This window comes from Plodia interpunctella, chromosome 15, assembly GCF_027563975.2.
Source record: "Plodia interpunctella isolate USDA-ARS_2022_Savannah chromosome 15, ilPloInte3.2, whole genome shotgun sequence".
Taxonomy (NCBI): domain Eukaryota; kingdom Metazoa; phylum Arthropoda; class Insecta; order Lepidoptera; family Pyralidae; genus Plodia; species Plodia interpunctella.
This window is the reverse complement of record NC_071308.1, coordinates 4,438,038-4,462,403: the sequence shown is the minus strand read 5'-3', so window position 1 is coordinate 4,462,403 and position 24,366 is coordinate 4,438,038.

Here is a 24,366-nt window from a genome sequence, read left to right as displayed (position 1 = left end):
CAGTGTTTTTTTCGTTCGATCTTCGATGGGTTTGCAACCTTTAAGTCTTTAGTGATAATTCGACATTAATTACAGTAATAAAGAATATTAGGGATTATTTAAAAAAGGTAAAACGTGAACCTTTGTAAAACATAATCAAGCTACAGATTACATTATAGAATAGTTGTCTTTAATGATTAAGAGTGTTTTGTTACATTGTGAAAGTTACTTTTTTTTCAATAGAATCTGCATCTCAAAGAACCATGATGTTTATTTTAGTTGCAGAATAACATAGATGCAATTTATAGATTGAAAGTAGGTCGTAATGCTAATGTTATATTAGGCGCGAAGTGTCCGTGTACACAAAGCAACTTTAATTTGACAGCGAAAATTCACTAGCCGTCCCTTTTTCCACTTTGATCTATCTGTGGATCCTAGAAATAAAACTTTATAACTGCTCTTGTTAGTTACGTAGAAGTTGGTAGTAATCTACATTTATCTTTACATAAAAAGTAAGTGGTTGTAACTTTGTCTATAGGGGGAAATCTTTGGTGTATAACTGAATCTCTTTCACAATATTTTCGCCTTTTGAAAGCTACGTTATTCCTAAACGACAATGAGAACTTTTGTCCCCACGATATTAGAATAATATAAAATACGTCATCGCTAATTTCCGCATACTACGTTATCTTCTTCTTAGCATGGCAACTCGGCTAAATTTGTGTGAACTAATACGGCATTGATACGGCATTATCTGTGCATTTCCGTATACTCCATCACGGAAATTAGCTAAGACTAATTAGGCGCAAAACGTTCGTGTACATTATGCTTTACAAGCGCAGTAAAGCAGTAGAGCGGGGTCAGCGCTCGGTGGCGTGTCGGGGAAGTGTTAACAACTGGGCGTGCCTGCCCTATCTCGTATCTCGGTACAATTGCGCTTGTCAGCCGGACTCGCCCTGGCTTCCTCCGCGCGCACTCCAACCGCAGCCGTATATAAAACGTGGACCGACAGAGATATGTGTCTGCTATTTAAACGCTTTCTTCTATTCTATTTCTTGGCTAGTTTTTAGTTTTGCTGGAGTGGAGAGAAATTATTTTTTATAACATCTACATATTGTATGTATAAAATTATATATTGTATACAGAATTGAGTTTATTGTACCATTTACAAGAAACATTAATAAAAGAAAAACTAAAATGTACTCAACAAAGATAGGCACTACTTAATACAAAAGAAATAAATGCTTTATTAGTTACAATTTTCAAAATAATTTTATCCTGTTACAAAGAAACAATGTAAATAAACAACGATTTTAGACAACTTCGGTATTGGTTTCATATTCAAAGCGGCTATTACGAAAACTTTTTTCAGCAAAGTGATTGTATCTGAGAATCTGTAATCGGATTTGTCTCCAGCGACCCCACGACGCACGGGCATCATTCTGAAATTTAAGTACGATGTCCACTGAACCCCACGTGGGGCATCCCTAATGCCTTATTTAAATAGGTAATAATCAACTTGCACATAGCATACCTACAAAAATACGATTAGTAATTTTCGTTCAACATTTAAGAACAAGGTTCTTGTCAGCGGAGTTCTTTCTATCGCTCATTTACCTTTATCTCTATATTCCACCATTGTTTGGACCTCCCTACACGACAGGACTTCCTTCATTTAGTTCATATAAGCCCTTCTTGGTTTTTCTTTTTCTCTTTTCCCTTCCATTTTTTCTTCTAGTAGTTAATTGTCAATTATGTAAGTTTGATTCAATATTGAAAATTGAATTAAACATTATGTAGTGCGGTTAGTAGCGGAAGTAACATACTGTATGTACGTAGTTCATTAAAAGAATTTAACTCGAACCATCATCAAAATTAGTGGTCCTACCACATGGTAACCCTGTTAAATATGTTTGAAAATAGAAACTTTTCGCTGCGGGACGCAGCCAATTAAGTCTTACGGCCGAATACTCAAAAGCTTATCAAATGATTAGTCTGTTCTTAACAGATTATCATCGCTCAACTCATACTCAAACGTATTATAGCTGTCAAATTATTAAAAAAAATGATTTTAACAAAGCACTGCTCACTTGAGAATAATACTCAATTTACGCATACTCAAAGCATAATTAATGTTTGACAGCTGCGAAATCCTTGATTAAAATCAATCTCAACGAATGTAGCTCATTGCTTAACCGCAATTCACGTGTGAATTTCTTTATTTTTTGGGATAAATTATTTAGTTATTTTATAATGCATGCATTTTGAAAACAACTTTTCACAAATTACTACAATAAAAATAACAAATTACTATCGAGTTCGAATTGTAAACCCGCAAGATGATTGATGTGCTGTGTCAGTGACAGGCGATTTTGTTCGACATTCGTTGAAGAATCATTTCTATATGTAAACAATATTACTTATTCTGTGCCTGAACGACCGATTTATGATATTATGACTGTTCCCCATCTTTGTTTGTTGTTTGTTGATGATAAAAACCGGTATCAAACCTCATCTTAGATGGCTTTCATTCACGCTTTGATGTTACATATCAATAACATTTTATTTCATTGTTATTAGCAAAGTAAAATATACATTGTTATTAGCAAATAAATAATTTACAAATTACACACATTCAGCCAGTTTGAAAATAATAAAGTAATGCGTAATGGAAAAGTAACTCAACGATAGTAAAGAAAATAAGGCAGGCGGACTCTGGACTACGAAAACGCTTGATTGCTCATGAAGAGTTCGGAAAATTGCTCAGCTATAAGACTAAGTATAAATATCTAAAATCCAGGTCAAACTGGATAAAAATCTTGATCTAACTGGGGACCAACTAAACCAGGAGATTAAAAGCCATTTTGTACATATTATTTCTCTAAAAAAAGTGTCGATTAAGTATATTTTTTTATTGTTTCTACTACCTCCGTAAAAAATAACGAAGCCAATTTAAGAACGTATTCTAGGAACGAAATTCTCGACGTCGAAAATGAATTAAAATGAAACATTTTCATTAACAACATTCCAAGGTTTATAAAATGTTTAATGATGAAAACATTCTGGAATCGAGCGGAAATTGAACTCACGCCCCTATCTATCCTCCACCACTGGGCTATCGAGCCCGTGCGAGTTGGTCCGAAAATTTTTACATTGGCGTAAAACATTCGAAACCGTTTTTCATCTCGTTATTATTTTTAATAACGGATGTAAAAAGTATATTATCATAATTCGTTTTACATTTCAATATTTAATTTTATTTATTTTACTCTGAACCTGGGCTTCGCTGTCTTGAATGCAATTTAACACGCGTAGATGAGAGAAAGAGACACAGCTGAAATCTTGTAAAACAAATGAAATAAGACAAAGAGTTACATGAAAAATATTTAACAAACATTTTAGAATAAAAGCGAAGAAGGTGGAGAACGTCGCGTGTCACAAGCTTTTTACTTTCTCCGCGTTTGTAAATATGTACATAAATTTTAATTTGGACTTGTTTTAACTGTACGGGAACTAATTTTTTAAGACTCTTTTTGTATGTAAAGTACCTATACGCAGGTATTCGTGTATATTGATGGATAATGTAATTTGATAACTAATTATTGACACCTTAATATTTCGCAGTGTTGACCATAAAAAGGCTGTTTTACTCTTTGGGGAACGTGACACAAAATGAGTTTATTACTACTTTCGCATTTTTATGTTTAAGAGGCAAAAGCAATAAAAAACTAAATTAAAACTACGGAAGTTTTCTTTAGACAGAGGACTTCGAAAAACAAAATCTTGACTTAACTCAAGTGGCTGTAAATGGGAGATTCTTTGAAAAGATTAAATAGAGCAGCTTGTATATTTTATTGACGTAATCTATTCATTTGTTGTAGTCAATACGTTTTTCTTTGTTACGGTACGGTTTTTAACTGTGACGTGAACTTACATATTATAAAACAAAGTCCTCTGCCGCGTCTGTCTGTCTGTCTGTTCGCAATAAACTCAAAAACTATTGAACCGATTTTCATGCGGTTTTCACCAATAGATAGTGTGATACCTGAGGAAGGTTTAGGTGTATAATTTATTATGTTTTTAGCCGAGCGAAGCCGGGACGGGCCGCTAGTAGATGATAAAAAATGGCTTTCGGATCTCGTTGGTGTATAGTAGTTGTCGCATGTTGAAATAACACGAAAAAACCACTTAAAACATCCCTAACCACAAGTAAGTACAGAGCTCTTTACACAAACAAGCATCCTCTTATCCATCCGCCATGTTTGGACATGACATATTAAATATTTGGTATGTTTTAACATGCCTCTTCAAACGAGCTTGTGTAATGTTAATCAAATACCTTTGATAAGCGTGAGGCACGTCGAAACGTATGATCCATTTCGTTATTATTTTTAAGCTTGAAAAAATACTCCTTTATAAATAAACCGCAATGTTCTATCATGAGAAGGATTATGAGTATTAAATTTATTCATACGTTAGAATGTAGATACGGAGATCCGCTTCCCTTGGGATCTTCTAAACAGTTCATGCGGTGAAGATAAACAGGTATGGAAAGCTGTACACTGATCGACTTTTCAGTACGGTCTTTCTTCAAATTGAGTTGGTTATTTGCTAACATTTGTGTCAGATTTAGTTCAAATTGCCTAAAGCCTTTTTTTGGGATTCCGTACCTAAGAGAGAAGTAAAGACATGTGTATACCTTGTGTATAACTAGTTAAGTGAGTTAACTTTTGTTATAAAAATGAGAAAATGACGCTTACAAAGTTTGCAAAGTAGCCATCAGATTGCCTTGAGTTAAGTTCGAAACAAAAGAGAAAATATTGTACAAGTTTAGTTTTCCTACACTGAGACTAAAATGATACGATACATTATTATTACAGGGAAAATACAAGTCGAATCCTTCGCTCCAAGGGATTCCGTATTTTACCACGTTTATTTCATAAATACGAAACCCTTACTAATGAAAACTGCCTCAGGGCAAGAAGGATAATAAGAAGAGAAATATTAAAATATGAGGCAACATTTAGCCTAAACAACCAGAAACACCTCGCTTTAAGCACACGCAACTTAAATAAATTTTGCGGTTTGTTTGTTAAAGAAGAATTTTATTTTGTTCCTTTTTATGCTACATACATGTGTGTAATACATAAATGTATTTTAACTAATATATAACTAAATCGTGCACGAGGAAGGTAAATTTAGGGATATTTTTCTTTAATGTTATCCTATACTTAAAGAAGATGCATTGGAAATTTAGTTGGCGGGGATTTCTATTAATAGTTAACAGTTACAAATCATAACAATGTGATATTTAATTGAAGAATGTTCACTATATTTAAAAAAATTAGTTTCATTATGAATATAACACACATGCCTGTTATTTGAAAATGCTTATTTTTGAAAAAAAAAAGAGATCCTGCTTGAGTCGTGAATGTAATCATCTCATTAAATATTTACATTTTGTTGTTGCAGACGCACAATTCTTTAATTTTTATAACGGAAAATATTTTTCAAATTATATTAAAACAGAGATTGGCATTTTATTTTACAGGGAAACTCAGCGAAAATGTAAATGACTGATGGATGTTTAAAAATTAATTGTACTTTGTGATTGTAACAAAATAAATGCTAGTCATCGCTTGTCTGGAAACTCTCCAGTTATTAGCTTTTTTCTTGATTGACATTTACAATGTATGCGGGAAGAGGAACAAGCTAAATTGGTCTATAAGAAGCAATAGACAAATTTAGCTTGCCGAATGAAAGTAATTAATTTTGTAGCATTAAATAAATGTTCGGATAATGTTTGGTTACATAACTAAATATATTATGTTAATGAGAATTAGCACGAATCTTTTATTAATTTAATGCAGTAGACATTTCAGTGCCGTTTTATAATATGAAAGGATAAGAAAGCAAGGACATAATTAGTCGTATGCGACTGCTCCATAAGGTACCTTTTCTTGTGGAACGTCACATATATTTAGTTGTGTTCAAAGCGCGAATGTTTAAACACACTAATGGCGCACCCAAACAAAAACACTATTGTACACAATATTATCATAATGATATGTCACATTAATACAATTATTTTTCTAAACAATGTTTGTATTTTCTGTATTGTAGCCCCACTACAGGGGACCACTGATGGATGAGCGAAGTGCTCGCGTGCTTCCTGCCATGCCCGCTATCTGTTCCTTGTAGCTCTTTATTATCTTGTCTTTAGTAATCACTGGTTGTTGCTTGTTTATGGTTTTTATTGCAGGGATAGAATAGATAGATAAGTTCCATATTGCACTATTTACAGAAGAAACAAAATTATAACTAGGTGCATACTTCAACCTATTCCAGCCTGCCTTTGGTTATGAAGAGAAAGAAGTTAATAAATGAAAAAGAGAAGATTAAATATCGACAGAAATTTGGCATTTTGAGTAATAAATTCCTTCTGAACGTTTTGTCCCCAGCCGTAAAGCGTCGGGGCCCGGACGCCGCTTTCCTACTTTTTCTGTTCCACTTCGACGGTCTTCGGCACCTTAATAGTCAGATCATTGGCACGCAAATAAATGTTAATAAAAATTATGTAAAAAATATATATTTTATCGTTGAAGCCGGTTACCAGAATATCCTGGAGAAAATAGGTTGAGGAGCTTACCACACAACGGGAAAGAATCTAAGATGAGTTTAAGTTTAATCGCTTCGGTGGTTTAAGTTTTAACTTAACAGGTTATAAAAAGTTGCGGCACCTCGAGCCCGTCGGGTTGCAGTCCCACTCCACTTATTAAGAAATCCGAAAAAATGCATGTCTTTATGAATCACAAAATCATTTAGATGTTAGCTTATGTACCAACATTGAAAAAAGTCTTAAGTCTGTCTGTAAACATATTAAGTTGTGTTAATAAAAACATTTATTTATTTTGTTACAGACGTCGAATGCATATGCATCATAAAAATCAGTACTACTTTTTATCTTATTTTAATTGTATTTTTTAAAATAAATATTAATGAAACATTATCCAATTGGCGGATATGTTTGCAACACAAATGTGATTGCAGCGCAAAAATATGAAAAAAGACTGTGCTACTAAAATAAATTTATATGCAATCCACTCCATTATAAAATAAAAAGGCCGTAGTGAAAAGTTCAATTTATACCATTTGGCATTAACAGATTTATAGCGGCTCTTTGGCGAGGATCGGAATATTAATAAAAATATTTATCCGAGACGAAGGTGCTGGACACGAGACGAATATTAATTTGTCTAGTTAAATAATTGACAGCTGTGATAATCATGATAATTTATTTATTAATAATTATTGTTCCAAGTAAAAACATACTACGCCATTTGTTTATAACAAATGACGAAAGCATTCTCTTCCAGCTAACCATTAAAGAGAAAAATACATTGGATACAATCGGAAGCGGACATCAGCTAAATGTTGTGATTTTTTTTAACTAAGCAGGCCAACAGCCATCCACCAGATGGTAAGCGATCACCACAGCCTATCAACTGCAATACCAGGGGTACACGCGCGTTGCTTACCTTGTGGCCTTTGTGATCTTTTGCTTTTTGTAACTATACTGCCTCTGTTACCGTTGCTGAATACAACAATGCCGCCAAGCAGCGGTACTGGCAGAAATAGATGCGCGTGAGGTATCCATGCAGACGACCTTTGTACCAAGGTCTATCTCTGGTAAAATTAATGATTCTTTCGAAGGACAATGTGATCGCTCGTAAAATAAAACATAAGTCTGTGAATAAAAACGATAAATATAATATGTACTCATCCATAAAAGGGATATTTTATGAATTTCTAATGTGTCATAAAAATAATATAATTATAATAAAACTTAAATCATCAGTATTTAAATATTGTATAAATGAATTATCATGAATAAATTATGAGTAGTTTAATTTAATCAAATAACCTATAATAAATTGAGAAAGCCGAACGAAATAATTCAGTGGGTTACTAAAAGAGCTATTTGATTTTTGTTTAATTTTTTTGATTAACCTGTAATCTACAATTCAATAACTGGTCAAAAGGTAAACGAACTGTAAGGTATCCTCAAGAAGAGTAAGGTAAATATTAATCAGAATACCCCAGAACATGGACTAATGAAGGCCGCCCGAGGGCATAGCAAACATTTTAATCCGGGGCGCATCTCATAAATTTCAACCCGAGATGAAGTCTCTTTTGTTTTTCTTTGCGAAAGAAATATTTTTCTCTAGATTTGCCCCGCTAACTTGCGGAACTGCGGTGGTTTTATTATACCTCAGCAACAGTTTAAGTTACTAACGATGCTATTTAGTAATTGATAATATAAATTTTACATTCGATTTATCGCAAACGCTTCTTCATAAGTAACAATAATTAATCGTGGTGGATTCGGTGTACATTGCTTATTTTTCATTGCGGTAAATAAAAGCTCTACATAATACCCTATGTTCATGTATTCGCGGGGCGCACCTGTCCGAGGTCGACGATAGTGTGGGTTTTCATTCGGCGTTTCTTAAATTTATGTACACAACTATTAACTTATCAAAACTTACGAAGTGTTAAGTACTTATTAATGATATATTTAATGGTTCATGTCCTATTGGTAAAACAGTATAAATTACACATTCCTATATGAAAAATCTGTAATATTTCAGAGACACTATAAGTACAATCACATCAACAACTCAACCATCAATGAGTTATTTTGAAGACTGTACGATCAGTTTGGAACTTTATTAATTACTCGTTCATTTGCCAATTTATAATTGGACTGAAATATTTATATCATGAAATATGGGCGAATTAATTCTCTTCTCAGGTGCCTAGCTTGCCTCCAACTTTATCAATAATTTTGATTTATAGAAGCGGAGCCGCCTCTCAAGTTTTGCTATTAACAAAATTTCTCTAGTTCACCTACTTCAATTCATGTAGCTAGTTCGCTCTTTTAGTTTTGTCAATTTTATTTTTTGTCACTGAAACAAAACTGAATTATGCGTTGTAAAATATAGCTTGATCCCTGTGACAGCAGGCTGAACCGATACAATCGAAATGTGAGCGACAGAGACAGATGTATTATTTTCATACTATTTATCATCTATCACAGAGATCCAGCTATGTTTTACATAGTATAAATATTATTATACTAGCTTTTGTGCATAAATACAGTATCCTATGCATTATATGGACTTGAGACTAACTAGATTTATCATGAAACGATGTGTGGTACATATGTGGTAGCTACAACAAATGCTACGATGGATGTAGCCGCAACGGACTACGATTGTAGATATTTATATAATTAAAAGCTTTGATTTTTTTAAATACCTATCCATACTTCTATTATAATATTAACATACCAATATTATATCATAAAAAAGGTTTTTATTTTTGTTCGTTTGTTTGTAATGAATAAGTTTAAAAACGACTGCACCGGATTTGACGAAATTTGGCACAGAGACAGACGAAACGTTTAGGTGTAACATGCATAACAGGCTACTTTTTATTTATTATGGTTTTACCCAAGCGAAGCCGGGACTTGCCGCTAGTTGTCTATATATTAAAAGCACCTAATGGTAAGTTGTCACAGCTAATCAACGCCTGCAAAAGCACGATCACACGCGCGTGGGTGGGCTTGGGATCTTTTGCCACAGTACCCTGTAATTCACTGCCTCTGTCACCCTTCAAACCGGAACACAATGCAAGCACTGCTGCTGTTTGGCGGCAGAAATTGATGATCTCATTTGGTCACTTCGCTGTCTTCAGTTTTTTTGTTACCTTTGATCACAACATTGTCGGTTCATGTCGACACTAACTCACTTTATTTTACTAGTTTTAAGTAGCTGACCAACTGTTCCCGCAACCAGTTCTTGGCGATATAAACTTCCTGAATCACAGTTTTTACTGCAGTTGAGCTAAATATTTTCTTGAGAACAAGAGGAAGAGTCGCAGGTTTTTGTGGATGTCGTTTGCGATTTTTATGTCATAAAAGTATTTTATTCTCGAAGACGTAATACCGATACTTAATCTATTTTAGTTACTTATTTTTTAACTAGATAGATTTATGATGTCAGTGCAAATGTTAGAATACGAAATTATGGTGCAATAAAGTTCATATATGTTTTGCTAATTTTAACATTAGGTGGTAATTCTGTTGAGATGTTTCCGTGACAAAAATATACTCAAAGAGAAATAGGATAGCCGTGAGTCGAATTAAATTACAGCTAATTCAATTTATGATTTGTTTCTACATGTTCTTATTACTAATTATTTATTTTATTTACACAAATATGCAAGAAACATTACCAATGGAAACGTTAAATAGCAAATCAAATATAATTCAGCATTTCGCGCCTCGGCCGTTAGTACACTATTAATCACCTTTTCTTTAGTCAGCAGTCGTGCTACATTAGCGAGTAAACGACCAACAAAATTTCCTTGTATCGACAAAGTGGCGGCGGCAGAACTCCCATTTCACGATAAGATCTGTCCCACCTTGTGCCCATTCGGTGCCGGTGTAGCACTCCAACTGCCCCAGGTGAAATTTCTATCGTGCACCCATCCATCGGTTAAAGGCAGCTCATTAGCAGAAATTAACGCCTGCATTTTCTATCTAGTCTATTTAACATTCTAGGGCGGTTGTAGGATATACATTCGGCAGACTAACGGGATTGAAATATGCGTTCTACTGACGCGTCTTTTCTATCCTGTCTATTACAAATTCTAGGACATGAGATGTATAGACTTTTAAAAAAGCCAATTCTTAGGGCGACGGTTCACACTAGAGCTTCCGTCTTGTATCCAACGCCCTGGGCATTGGCTCAACCGTGTCCACCCCTTACGCCGCTGCTGTGCCCATTAGAGGTCAGGCGATGGTCAGATACCGGTCAATTTATGCACTGCATATTCAAAGGCCTCCTAGTATTTACTTATTTTTTACGAGCGTTGATCGTTATCGATTCCGTGCAAAATGTTTCGTTTTCAACCACGTCTACGATGACGTTTTAAGTGTAGATATGTCACATTAAGTGTGAGTTGCGCCAGTCAACTTTGATGTTAACTTTAACCTACGCAGAATTTTGCATTTTTCTTTAACCTACGCTAAGTCAGCGTGGGTCATCATTTATTTGGCATAATTATCATATTAATTTGTCATAGTAAAATATATGGATATTTATAACAAGATAAAAATTGTAATGAACTCAGTGTTAACGATATAAAGGAGGATTTAGCAGAATTACAAACAGTAGAGGTAGTTTTAAGACTCAGTCATTCTAGTACCAAAATATTATTTTTAAACCAAGTTTAAAAACTAAGTCTTAAACCTTATTTTACTGGGCACGTGCTTTTCAAATCTAGAAACTACAAATTTCGTGTCATCATATTGAGACGATCTAGCTTGAATATATTTTAAAGACTAGTTTCCATTGTTAAAATGTAAAGGCGACCTATCTACTGTTAGCCAAATATCATAGGTTTCCTTGCGACCCTCTTTACGGGTTAGTGGACGCAGTAACGGAGTGGCGGTTACCCGGGAATTTGTTTTGTTTGAGTCTCGGATCACTGCCGGCTCGCGACGGCCATTGATTGCGTTTCACAAAGTTTAATGAAGAATCTATTATAGACAGAGTTGAAATACCAATCGGCTTATTTTGTTTAAGGAGATCAATTAATCGGTTTCATTATATTTTTTCCAATCAATCAATAAATTTTATCCTTTAAGAGATTTTTTAAAAATTGGGTTTATCAGCAGAGCCCAAGCCCTGTTACTTCCACAGCCATAAGACATCTAAGCCAAGGAATCAGCTTTCTTCGTTTACTTCTTAATTTGACATTGTCTTAATTGTTAAACCATTGGGACGCAAACCATCACGATATAAACATTGGAATATTTTTTTATATTTTATTTACAAATAGTCATACCTACCATGCCTATTATACCATACATATTACTCGTATTAAGCACTTTATACTAAAATCATAGATAAATAATATTTTCAACAAAATTGTATTCATTCATAAACGATATATGCAAATTGGGCTTATTAATTCATCACTTCATGAAAGTACTACAACGATATGTTTTGTTCCTGTTTTACGAATCATTTGATAGCATTTTAATTGTTTAGGAAACTAAGAATATTAAAATTGACTCTCATATTCAATAATTTTAGCTTCGTCTACGCAGGGCATAAAACACTGACTTAAAACGGAATAGCCGGATTTATTACTATTTTTAACGTTAAATAATGGCGGGGAACAGTGGTTTATTATTTTATAATGACGAGGTTTGGACCCGATCTGACGCCAAAAGTATAAAAGATATACGATCCATTAATGGCGTTGTCGACGTTGCTAATAAAACTTGAATATTTCACGTATCGCAGGAACATTACCATAAACAATTCGATTCGGCTGCTGCATGATGATTCAATATTTTTTCTATCCCTCACATTTTTTTGCTACAGCAATTTGGCTTTTTAATTTCAGTCAGAGGTAGCATGGCGGCCTATTGCCGTGGTAAATGGGACGATTACTCACATACTTCACATGTAAATATATAATTTTACTGTTCAAATAAAAATCTTTTACATGATCATTTCGTTCTTTTATCTTATAACTTCGAGGAAATATGAATTTCAAAATTGAAAATAAAGAACATGAAGCTTTTGTAGTGTGTAAACTGTAAGTACTTATATATAATATTATATTTAGGTAATATGTTTCAAATTACGACATCATGTAACTAGAATTATTAAATGAAATACAGACGGCATCCTTTGTAATAAACGGCTCGGTATTTCCTTTGTAATACGATACCTATGGGTACCTGTATTGAACACGTGTAACCCATTAGTATGTAAGACAATTTTAGACTATTAATAAAGTATCTGCAGTTAATTAGATACTATGCGTTTCATTTGGTGTATCTCGATCTTTTGATATTTTAAAAATTGCCAATGTATATGTTTATACGGAACGAAGAAGGGGCCCAGGAAGACCAAGAAGAGATAGTTACATCAAGCAAATTAAAGAAAAAGTGGGCGTCGTATCGTATCAAGAAGTGAAGGAGTTAGCTTTTCAGAGAGAACAATGGAAGGAACTCCACCGACAAGAGCCTTCTCGCACTTAAATTACATAATGATGATGTATTTATTGTACAAAATATTTTAGTGACATACAAAATAGTCCCTAAATAAATCCCCCTTTGGACTGCCATAAAATTGAGGCCAACTTTCTTTTGTTCTAATGACAGAAGTATGCTTAATTAATTTAGATTAACGTTCCCCAAACTAAGCACTAGCCTGAACATTCCACATAGCGCTGGCACACTCAATTACTTGCTTAATGCGCTCGTTCGAATAATAGGCGAAAGCTCTCACCACGCTGTATCATTTTAACAGCACTAATCCGATATTAACCCGCTCCGCCTAAAACACCATGCAATTGTAAATTTTAACTGAAAATTTTTTCATCACATTCAGATTTACCAAGTCAATGTACAAAAATTACATGTTTATGATAAGTTTTCTTTGTTTTGTTTCGGACCAAGATTTTCTATCACAAAACTATAAAGTTTTCTTTGCTTTCACTTAGGAATTAGATATTGCCGTAACAAAAGTAGAGGCTTCAAAATATTTGATGTTAATTTTAACTTGATACCTCCAGATCACTTCTGGGAAAGAGGGTCGTGCCTGTAGACAGACAGAAGACCTATAAGTTTAAGAGTGAGTTGCACCAATCAAATTTGACGATAATTTTAACCTCCGCACCGCCGTGGTTGCGTCTTTAAGTTGTATAAATATTTTATAGGATAAAATGGCGCACTTTGCATTTTTCCACGCAGATTAAAATTAACGTCAAAGTTGGTTGGTGTAACCAATGCTTAATGTACCTTTTTTACTTTTTGGAAATCTGCAAAACAGGGAGAGTAAATTTGAATCTTAAGGGTCTATGCACAAATAAGGCACATTTTTTTCCTTTGAGAAGACGTCTGAAGACTTCAGTGCCAAGGACTGAAACTAGTATTTCTTTATTTTACTGCTTTCTGTATGTGTTTTCTTCGTTCAATAAAAAGTTTACAAACAAACAATTTATGACTAATCATATGAAACATAGCTTTTGAATTTGGAACAGGTATATCGTTTTCACATTATTTCGTTGAAGCAGATGTGATAAGATTTTTTTACCTAAAGAGTTCGTATGAGTATAAATTGTAATGTTCTACTAGAATATCTAAAGGGTAATAATATTTTTAACGTTAAAAGTTTTATGAGAAATGACCGAAAATTTACGAGGAAATAAATTTTCCATTTTTAATATGACCCTAAAATAAATGTTATTTATATCCGGGGAAGCGCGTAAGTTGCTTGTGTATGTAAATATGAAACCAGTATCAAAACTCCAGAATTACTGTATACTAACATTTTCTCCGACTTTTATCCTTATGATAATTTAGGATTACGATAATAGTTAGGTTAACTGAATAGACATTGAAACTTTATGTATACAAATATTTATCATACCATTTGTGTTAAACCAAATATGTCATAGAAACGGAAAACTTACAAGAATAACTTTTCATAGTATTTTTTTTCTACACATTCCATATTAGTCAGTCATTTTGCATATACTTAAATATGCAAATATAGACTATAAGCTTGGGGCCTTGAATAATTTCGATTTTACATCTCGGAGATTAAAATCTTTTAATTTTTCATGGAAGCAATTTTCCACAATGCATTTTTATGAGGCCATTTTTGCAATTTTTTGTATTAGGTTAGATAACTATGTACGTTGATCCACGCACAAACAGACAGACACAAGCGTCCATAGGCTGCGGTGACCACTTCACATTAGGTGGGCCGCATGACTATTTACTTGTTCTCTAGTATAAAAAATAAAATAAAAACGAAGCAGTAATTTTAAAATAGAAATTACAAACAATAATAGTACGTTTGATACATCAGAAAATTAATTACATGTACAATTTGCAAATTACATTCCACTTTGTGGGCTCAGTTGGGTGTGAGCGGTTTTGTGAAACCCAGCAAAACATCAGTAAAACGCTTGGAGACGTTGGTAAAACGTGCTGGAGTCTTGTCTTTGTAATAAATTCGATACACAATATTTGACATTAAATAATCTCATGAAAAAATTTCGACTTTATGATTATTAATGATCTAACTTTTTCAGTATTTCAAAAGTATCTACATAATAGTAATTATGTACGTGATAAAATACTATTTAAGTTAAAAAAAATAGTTTGCGTAATTTGTACAGTTCTTTTTGAAGGTAAGTTCATCAACAGATGGTACCCAAACCTAAATATAAATACCTAAATATGCCGTCGGATTAGTGCCTGTAACGATTTCCGATGAAGGAAATCATTATCTCACAATTGACAACAAAAAGTAGCACAGTTTTCCGTTGTCGCGTTCATTTTTCTCCTCTCCCTTCAGATTTATTACGACATCATTTAATGTAATCTGTAGAATATAGATGCCATTTGTGTACTTATATTTGTTTCTTTTTCTTTGGCTTGTTTCTAAATCGACGTTTGAAAGATTTATAAATTGGCTCATATTTACAGGATAATAAAAAAATGTGCGCGAGTTCGTGGCTATCTGAGTCACCTGTTTGTGACTACGTTTACTCTGCTAATATTATAAATGCACAGGTTTAGGTAATTGTGAGAATGTCTGTGTGGATGTATATGACCAAATATTGCTCATTCTACAAGACGGATTTCGATGTTTGGTACTGTACGATATTGGATATAACCTAGAATAAATAGCATATATAGGATACATTTTATCGCGAAAATCCTACGGGAACAATGTCCACGGACGCGGCTAGTAACACATATTAGTGGGAATGGTTGTAATAATCATAAAACCATATAATACCAGACCAATTAGAATATAACTCATCATTATGTAACAATTTTTATCATTTGTGATATAGGTAGGATTATTTAGAGTAATAATTTCCATACATGATGTTGTGTTGCATAACATGAATGACAAAGGTTGAGAATCCATAAAAGCATAAAGGGAAAATAAAAGTTTTATGGAGTATAAAAAGAGACGCGCTGAAAATCTGGGAACATAAAATCTGGACTACGTCGTCCACGCTACGCCCTGGTATTTTTCAAACCACAAACAGAGCATTTCTCTTCGAACGTTTCCTTTATCTTGTCCCTGTTATATCGTTTTAAATAGTTAGGTATATTTTTCAAATGAAACTGCTGAAACGCACCAAACCATATTAGGCCCGTGTGGTGGGTTGGTTTGCCATTGCCATTGCCCCAGCAATGTAGGCCACATTGACTTAAAACCTCAATAGGTTTTGACGTTTTCTTAAAGAAAAAAATTGTCGTCTACAATTAATTTTATTTTTTAATCGTTAGTGACAATGTTGCGTTGTCAAGCAGCTGTCATATAGATAGAACATAGAATCACTAGCTTCCGGATTTTTACTCAAGTAAAATAGCTATTAAATTATACATATTTCTATGCACTAAACTGTGTTCCGATTTCTATCACAACAATCGAAACTCCCAAGCGATTGTCCAAAAACATTATTGGATTCCACGATTGAAAATCTAAGTTAAATTTAATGCTCATTCTTTGAATGCCACTTGATGGCATAAATTTAATATCGTGACCGAGAGCCATCCGACGGAACTTTTGTAACAAATTTCATTTATCTCTGTTCCCCTCAGGTATTCCATAGAATCGATCGTTATCAAGATGATTTAAACTTTCATTTTAATGGAATTAGTTTTTTGTTCGATGTCCGTCAATTTGTATATGTTTGTATTTATAGATTAATCGATCACTTGGACAGTGTTGTTAACTTCGACAGTGTTGGTTTTGTATAATAGAATACTTAGATAAATTTAATACTTATAAAACATATTTAAGTTTATTATATATATGGGAATATTTTTACCAGTCAATGGATGAGTGACGTAAATATATTTATTTGAGGGTACCTGCTGGCTACCTCATATACTAAAACTGGACTTAATTACTACCTATAAAATAAATATCAATAATGCCTCCGCCTCAAACCCAAGATTAGGGATATAGGACTTACATATAACAAAGTTATGATAATCATATTCCATCTAACGACAAAATATTTTGAAGTGCATTTCGTTATTATTTTTTATGAAACTCTTGAAGCTTGGTGGGTCAGGTTAAGCTTCTTATGTGAATCTATTGTACACTCATATCATTATAATATTTTTTATGATCTCTTCTATGTGGCTTACGTTTATTTTGGTTTAATATTTTTGTGGGTTTTTTGAAAATGTTTCTTATTTCAAAGAAGATAATGGGATTTACGCTTGTCGAATATACTTTGTGTGGGTTGTACCAGTCGACAATGCCGTTAATTTTAACTTGCGCACCGCCGTCGGTCTTTTAGATAAAATGGCACATTTTTTACGTTTTTCTGCGCAGGTTAAAGAGTAGTTGCAACGTAACGTTAGAGTACATGTATGAATCTGGATAATTAGCTTCTAAGTGGAATCTTTCTAGATTCATACGGTATATAAATAAAATGAAAGGGTTGATATGATTATAAAACTGCAGAAACGCCGAAATGCGAGTTTCGCAATATCCACTATGTTAGTCACGATTTACCGTGTTTGCTGAATATCGCAAACGGTATAAATCAGAAACCGCAACAATTGCTGCTGAAAATTGTGTAACTGCTGGGTACTCTATTACTTTTGTTAATTTTCTATTAATACATTATGTAATTTGTTTTGTGATGTTTTGATTTCGCGAAAATAGTAATATAGACGATGTCTTATTATACCAGCTCAACAATTGAGCCAAATCACATATCACGACCTCAAATGTGGTCTATTATAGACGCATTGGTTAGAGGATGACGTGTATTTTTTTAGTATCAAAGTAAAGTAACTTTTGACTTCACTTCATGTGTATATTTGTTTATGGTGTTAGGAAACTCTACTTCCAGACTAGCCTTGTGATTGTAACAGATTTGTGTAATTGACAAAATTCAAAATATTTTTTTTTGTGTTTAATTGTATTTTTATTCTAATACTGTAAATGTAAGAGTCCAGGTTTAATCTATCAAAGTACGCAGATAACTTAAACTCAGGTAAGATTTAGATGTGCGCCGTAAAAATGCCATAACTTTTCCTGGCCGTACGCGCACTTCATAAATGGAATGAAATAGTTCTCGCCCATAAATCTCATGTAAATCCGTGATATGTGAATCCCGAGGCGGGAGACGCGGGTAAACCATTTCCGAATAAGTCATAATAGTCACATTTTTTTTACCGTGTGAGATAGTTTCAAACGATATTCCCGCGTATATCATCGATTTGTGAACATAAATCACTTCCTGATCAGTTTCACCAACTTCTCAAAGTTTAGTTCATCGTAGACGAATGAATTAGTGCATTCGCTCGTGAAATTAAAATGGGATCAAAGTCAATATGCGAGTTCTGCCAAAAAGTTTATGAAAAATATACGATTCGATTTGATTATTCGCCTTTTGATCGGGACTCGTGTTGGTTTTTGATCGATCAACTAACATGGCTCCACATCTAACGTGCTTTTTGATGGGAAACATTTAATGACTCGGCTATTACAGTTTGTATGCAATGCATGCATCGTCACAAGAGTTCCACGTTTTATTTCAATTTTTTTTTCATTACAAGAGGTAAATTTTTTTGGGCAGGTCCAAAGAGCCCGCACTGGCTTTTTGTTGCTTTAATTGGTTTAAGCAAGCTAAAATTATCGGTTTCTAATCTAAGATTTACCCATAATAAATAAAAATATATACAAAATGGTCATAGATTATATGTTTGTCTCTCATCTCCTGTGTCCATGTTTCCGGTTGCGTTAGAGTTTGTGACGCCGCGATATCCGGGCAAGAAAAAATATGAAGAATCTACTACGATTTTACAACCGCACGCCTGCATGTCGTCAAGCCTAATTGGTAAACTTAATTACGGTGTAACACGACTTAAATTCCTATGCGTAATAAAACACCGATACAGCAATTGGGAGTAAAATCAGTCAAGATAACGTCCCCGTCATTCTGCGAGTAATTTGTTAGGTGTACCGAGTTTACTAAGCTCGGCTGTGATGAACGGGACACTTAAATTTAAGTGTTACGACGTGTCGTTAAGTCTGGATACTCTGGATATCTCGACTCACCTGGATAAGGAGAAAATTAATACGCCATGACCGGTAATACGAGAAATTGTAGATAGACATTTCACTAATCAAATAATGAATCATTTTCGTAGTATATTTTTTAATTATCAACAGTCTGGATGGTCGTGAGAAGTGGAGAAGGCAATGTACGAAATCGGACCTTGGCTTTACGGCTTAGTTGCTTCCTTACAACACCGCATAATATTTCTACACATTCTAGGAATGCGCATCAATCAGGCCAAAGTTATTCTGTACTTCTATTCTTTGTATTACTGTTGATTCAATCTGCGCTAATAATACGCTATATGATGACTAATATCCCAGGAATCCTTAGTATTCTTATAAATAACCTGGTACTAACTTTTGAGATGACTAAAATCACCTGAACCATTTGTATACTAAATACAAATGGTAAATTTAGTAAGTTTAAATACTTCGTAAGTATTGTGTATAAACAACTGGACAAATAAGATACGTTCTTTGTTATTTATGTTGAAAAATGTATCCTATCAAGTTTGTCCTTGTCCAATATTGCTTTTTTAGAAATGTAACATGATTGGATGTTTTTGAATACGCAACGACGGTATTCAGGACGGGACACGTTGCACATGTGTCCTTTCATGTCAATTTGTATTATTATGAAACTCGTAAAGCTTGGTGGGTCAGATTAAGCTTTTTATGTGAATCTATTGTAACTACATTCAGTACACTCATATCATTATAATATTTTTTTTGATCTCTTCAATACGTGGCTTACCTTTACTCATAGGTAAAGTTGAAGCATTTTTTAAAAGATCCTAATTACTACTTAATATTGTAAATTTAGACGTTTAAACAATAACGCAAAATCCACAAGACGAATTGCGAACAAGGCGAAATTCCTTCGGTAATGAAATATTGGAGCGCAGCATTCATAAGGTTATTAATTATTTAAAATATTTAGCATATTTGTTTCTGAACATTTAGCATGAGAGTGAACGAGACAAAAATAGCAAAATGAGTTATTTTTTATAACTGCTCTAACAAAATGTTAAAAGAATTATTTCGCTTTACATCGAGCATATATTTTAGTCATAAGCTAGATATATTCGGTTGTGGCAGAAATAGCCGGACGCACGGTCTGGCGGTTCTGACGGACATAAACAACTGCCTATTGCCTTTATTGAGACCGCAGATTTAGGGTGTGTGCACAATATATTTAGCGTTGTACAACTGGAATCAATGCATATGTTGTATGTGTTTTGGAAAACTTGTTTTGGATACGAGCTCTAATCGAGAGAAAATGATTACATATTATATTCCGAATTCTGTGGTTTATACAGATCTTTTCATTTTTAAGTTTTCTTTATAGCTTTACATTGTATGACTATCACTACTTATATATAAATTAAAGTAGCTTACCTTTGTCTTTTGTATATATGTATATATTCCCTATGTATCGATCTATAAAAATTGCAATGGATTTTGATGCGGGTTCTTTTTAATAGAGAGTGTTATCCTTGAGGAAAATGTATAATGGTTTTACCCGAGCGAAGCCGGGACGGGCTGTTAGTTATTCATAAATATTTCAATCTTCATTAGTAATAATTTCGACATATTTAAAGTCGTCGACGTCTACGATGATCTAAATTGAAGCATAGAGATAACACATAAGATCCCACAGCACCGCACTTTATGGCCGGCTTTGACTAACAGCTATTATGAAGACGGCTCACTTTCCACACCCCTCGGTGATTATCCTCCCTGAGATTTATTCATAGTCTGGAGTAAAGACGGGTTTACGCGAGGAAAAAACGTTTACGGCCCGGGTGTAAACCAATCTATATATGGATTTACGCCGGGAGAAACCTTTACGCTCGGTTTAGGTCCGGGCGTAAAACTTTATAAAATTTGGTTCCCTTCCGTTGTAGTCTCACATCTTAGTAGTCTCCTATGCGTGGTGCGCCCCAATATCCATGTACAGTTAACAGCACATAGAGTTACCCTGCATGACCTCTATGCCGCGGTAATAGCCGCGAGTTTGCAATGATATTGGGTAGTTTGATGTTCTGTTGACTATACCATGTGCTATATTAGGCACATTGTTGCACATACAAATGAATCTACCGAAATTTATAGTAGATTTTAATAATATTTATCAATTAACTGCCTAAGTATATAATATGGGTCACGACCCATTGTTAGGATTATTCTATCCCGTAGGTTTATAACCGTAGGTTTATTGCAATGTTTGATGTTAAAATGTGTGAATAAATAAATAATTATTTAAGCAGTTGATTGATTCAAATAGACGTATTTTTCGAAGAAAGATATTTTATCCTAAAATGATACTTATTCATATTTTTAGGAACTCTTGTCGTCTCATGTATAGTATATATTTATTTATTTCGTTATTACTACATAAATTTTTGTGTATAATTAGAAGTAGGTGACTATATGCATGTACGTTCTTATATACACATCTAAGATAGTGTGCCATTGGCTTTTTATCCCAGGCGGATAAAGTTTTTTAAATAAAGCAAAAAGTTTGTTCATTAAAGAGGCCGCAATAAAATGGAGTTTATATCAAGATACGCTTAACATCCCACGGCGGGAGAAAAAAATAAATTTACTAAATCAAGCAGCTATTAGGCCTCTTATACGCTCACTTTCAGTTTTTTGGCCGCGCAAAAACTTGTGTTTTTCAGTCCAACGTTTGTTGACTCCCATCTGGTTAATTACCGCAACTGTTGCGTATTTTTTGTTTTACGTCTAAAAAGAAACCGTGTATGCTAGGCCTTACAATATCTTAATTAAACACCCAACAACGAACTTATTTAGAAGGTAGTTAAAGTTTTGACTTGGCGGCTCGCCTATTCTTTGCAAGTGGAATTGATTTGATCCGATTCGTGGGAGTTTCCAACTCGGTAATAGGGTTGCCATAAAGTCTTTTCACCAATACGGGACAAGGCGAAGCTAGTTTTTGCGAAGAACTTTTTTTTTGGGTCACGCTATAATAAGACCCGTATAGATTAATTTTGGCGAACCTTACATGGGTGTATTATTGTTAAACACTGGCATTATAACTAATTCAAGTTTCCTAAAGGCATCTGACGTGACTTTTACGACTATCTACCGGCATCTATTGGCAAGTAGACACACACCCCGTGAGCTGTCAACCAATGTGAAGGTCTTCTCACGATGCTTTCCTTCGCCGGAAGCAAGTTGTGGTTTATGAGAACTATATATGACTCAGATTTTTTTTAGGTGATACCGCAATCATATTGACGAAATACGGGACACGTCGTCATACGGGACGGGATGATGAAATACGGACATTTTGGACGTATGGTAACCCTACACTTCGCTATAACTTCGATAAACTTGCGGTTCGGAAATAGGTTTAACTAAAGATGAAAGAAGTAGTTTCCAACAGAAACCATTCTTCTTGAAGTTCAACAGACAGGTTATGGAAAATGACATTGATTCATGCCGCTAACTGGCGCATAGTTTTGTGAGAAAGATTTATGTAAGAAGTAAAGAAAAATAGTTTTTTTGATTCAAACTTACTTTTGAGAATCATACTAGATTAGATAGATTTAGCGTCCGTGTTTTTGTTTGAATACTTATGGTTAAGAAACAATGTGTGCTCCCCATAGATAAAATTAATTTCTTTTATCTATGGTGCTCCCTTTGTTCTCAAATAACTTGAAATATAATGAAAAACAACATTATTTCATCAAGTAGCGGGGAAATTTGCATTAGAATAAGGAACTATTATCGAATAACTAAACACTTTCTACAGAAATCAAGAAAACTATTCAAGTGTAGTACAGATTACAAGTAGTACACCGTGTACAGAGTAAAGTGATGTTCTTGAAAATTGTAAAATCGCGAACTGATACTGACGCTACTTGTACCCATATACCTAAATGTAATATAACTTAAAATCTGGAAGGATATTTACAAGCATTATGATGGAGAACATTTGGACAATGAAAAACAAAGCATAAAAAAACTAGCGTTTCCTTTTTCAGAGAAAATATCAAGCAAGTAGTACAAAGTACTTGGAACGTGCATTACTTAGGTAAGTACAAATATTTTAAGGAAATGAGCAGAAGTCAAACAAAAGGTAGCGCGACGGTATACTGTATACTCAAGCGCGAGGTCCTCTTTGTTTTTCCCGCCAAAACAAACTTTCGTTTTTGTCTTTGAACCTTTGGACCCATGTGTGGAGTGAACCATAAATCAAAGCACTCTCAATAAATCTCTACTCAGAATTTCGCGCAAACATTCTGTGTTTTTTGACTCATGATCATCAATATATTTTGCTCGTAAATTGCTTCGCTCGTACTTATTGTTACAACTCGTATATTATATTATACACGACGACCTCGGTGGCGCAGTGGTAAGGTTCTTGCCACTGAACCGAGAGGTCCCGGGTTCGATCCCCGGTCGGGTCATGATGGAAAATGATCTTTTTCTGATTGGCCCGGGTCTTGGATGTTTATCTATATATGTATTTGTTATAAAATATAGTATCGTAGAATTAGTATCCCATAACACAAGTCTCGAACTTACTTTGGGGCTAGTTCAATCTGTGTGATTTGTCCTAATATATTTATTGTTCCATATACTAAGCAAATAGGCATGCGGTCATTGTAGCCTGTAATACCAGAGCAGTTATTTGACATGTCAGGACTACGATTGTTGAACCCTAAGCCATAGAATAGTTTTTTTTATATACTGCACAAATTTTTACGATCAAGGCCGGCTAATTTATATGGGTGATCAAAAATTTGTGTCCGTAACAGAGCGACAGGTGAATTTAAGCATATTGATATCTCTGACATTCAATGTTCAAAAATGTGTTTGTTATATAGTTATATACATTCGAATTTCTTTATTTAATTCAATCATTCTAAAAAAAACAACTGGAAAACTTTTGTGTGTCTATTTTACTACTTTGTTTCTTTTTTAAATTGTTAATGTTATCAACACCACCTATATCAAATAGTACAGTTAAATAGATTTTAATACAAGTTCATACGATTATTAACGAAAATTTAAGAAAAGACTTTTCTCCGTCCGAATGTAAACTCATAAAATTTGTGTAACATCAACAAATCACAATCTAATTAAACGACAGGGACCTTACCTGGCCATTAACAATGCTTTTGGAAATATCTTTCAGGCCGATAATATC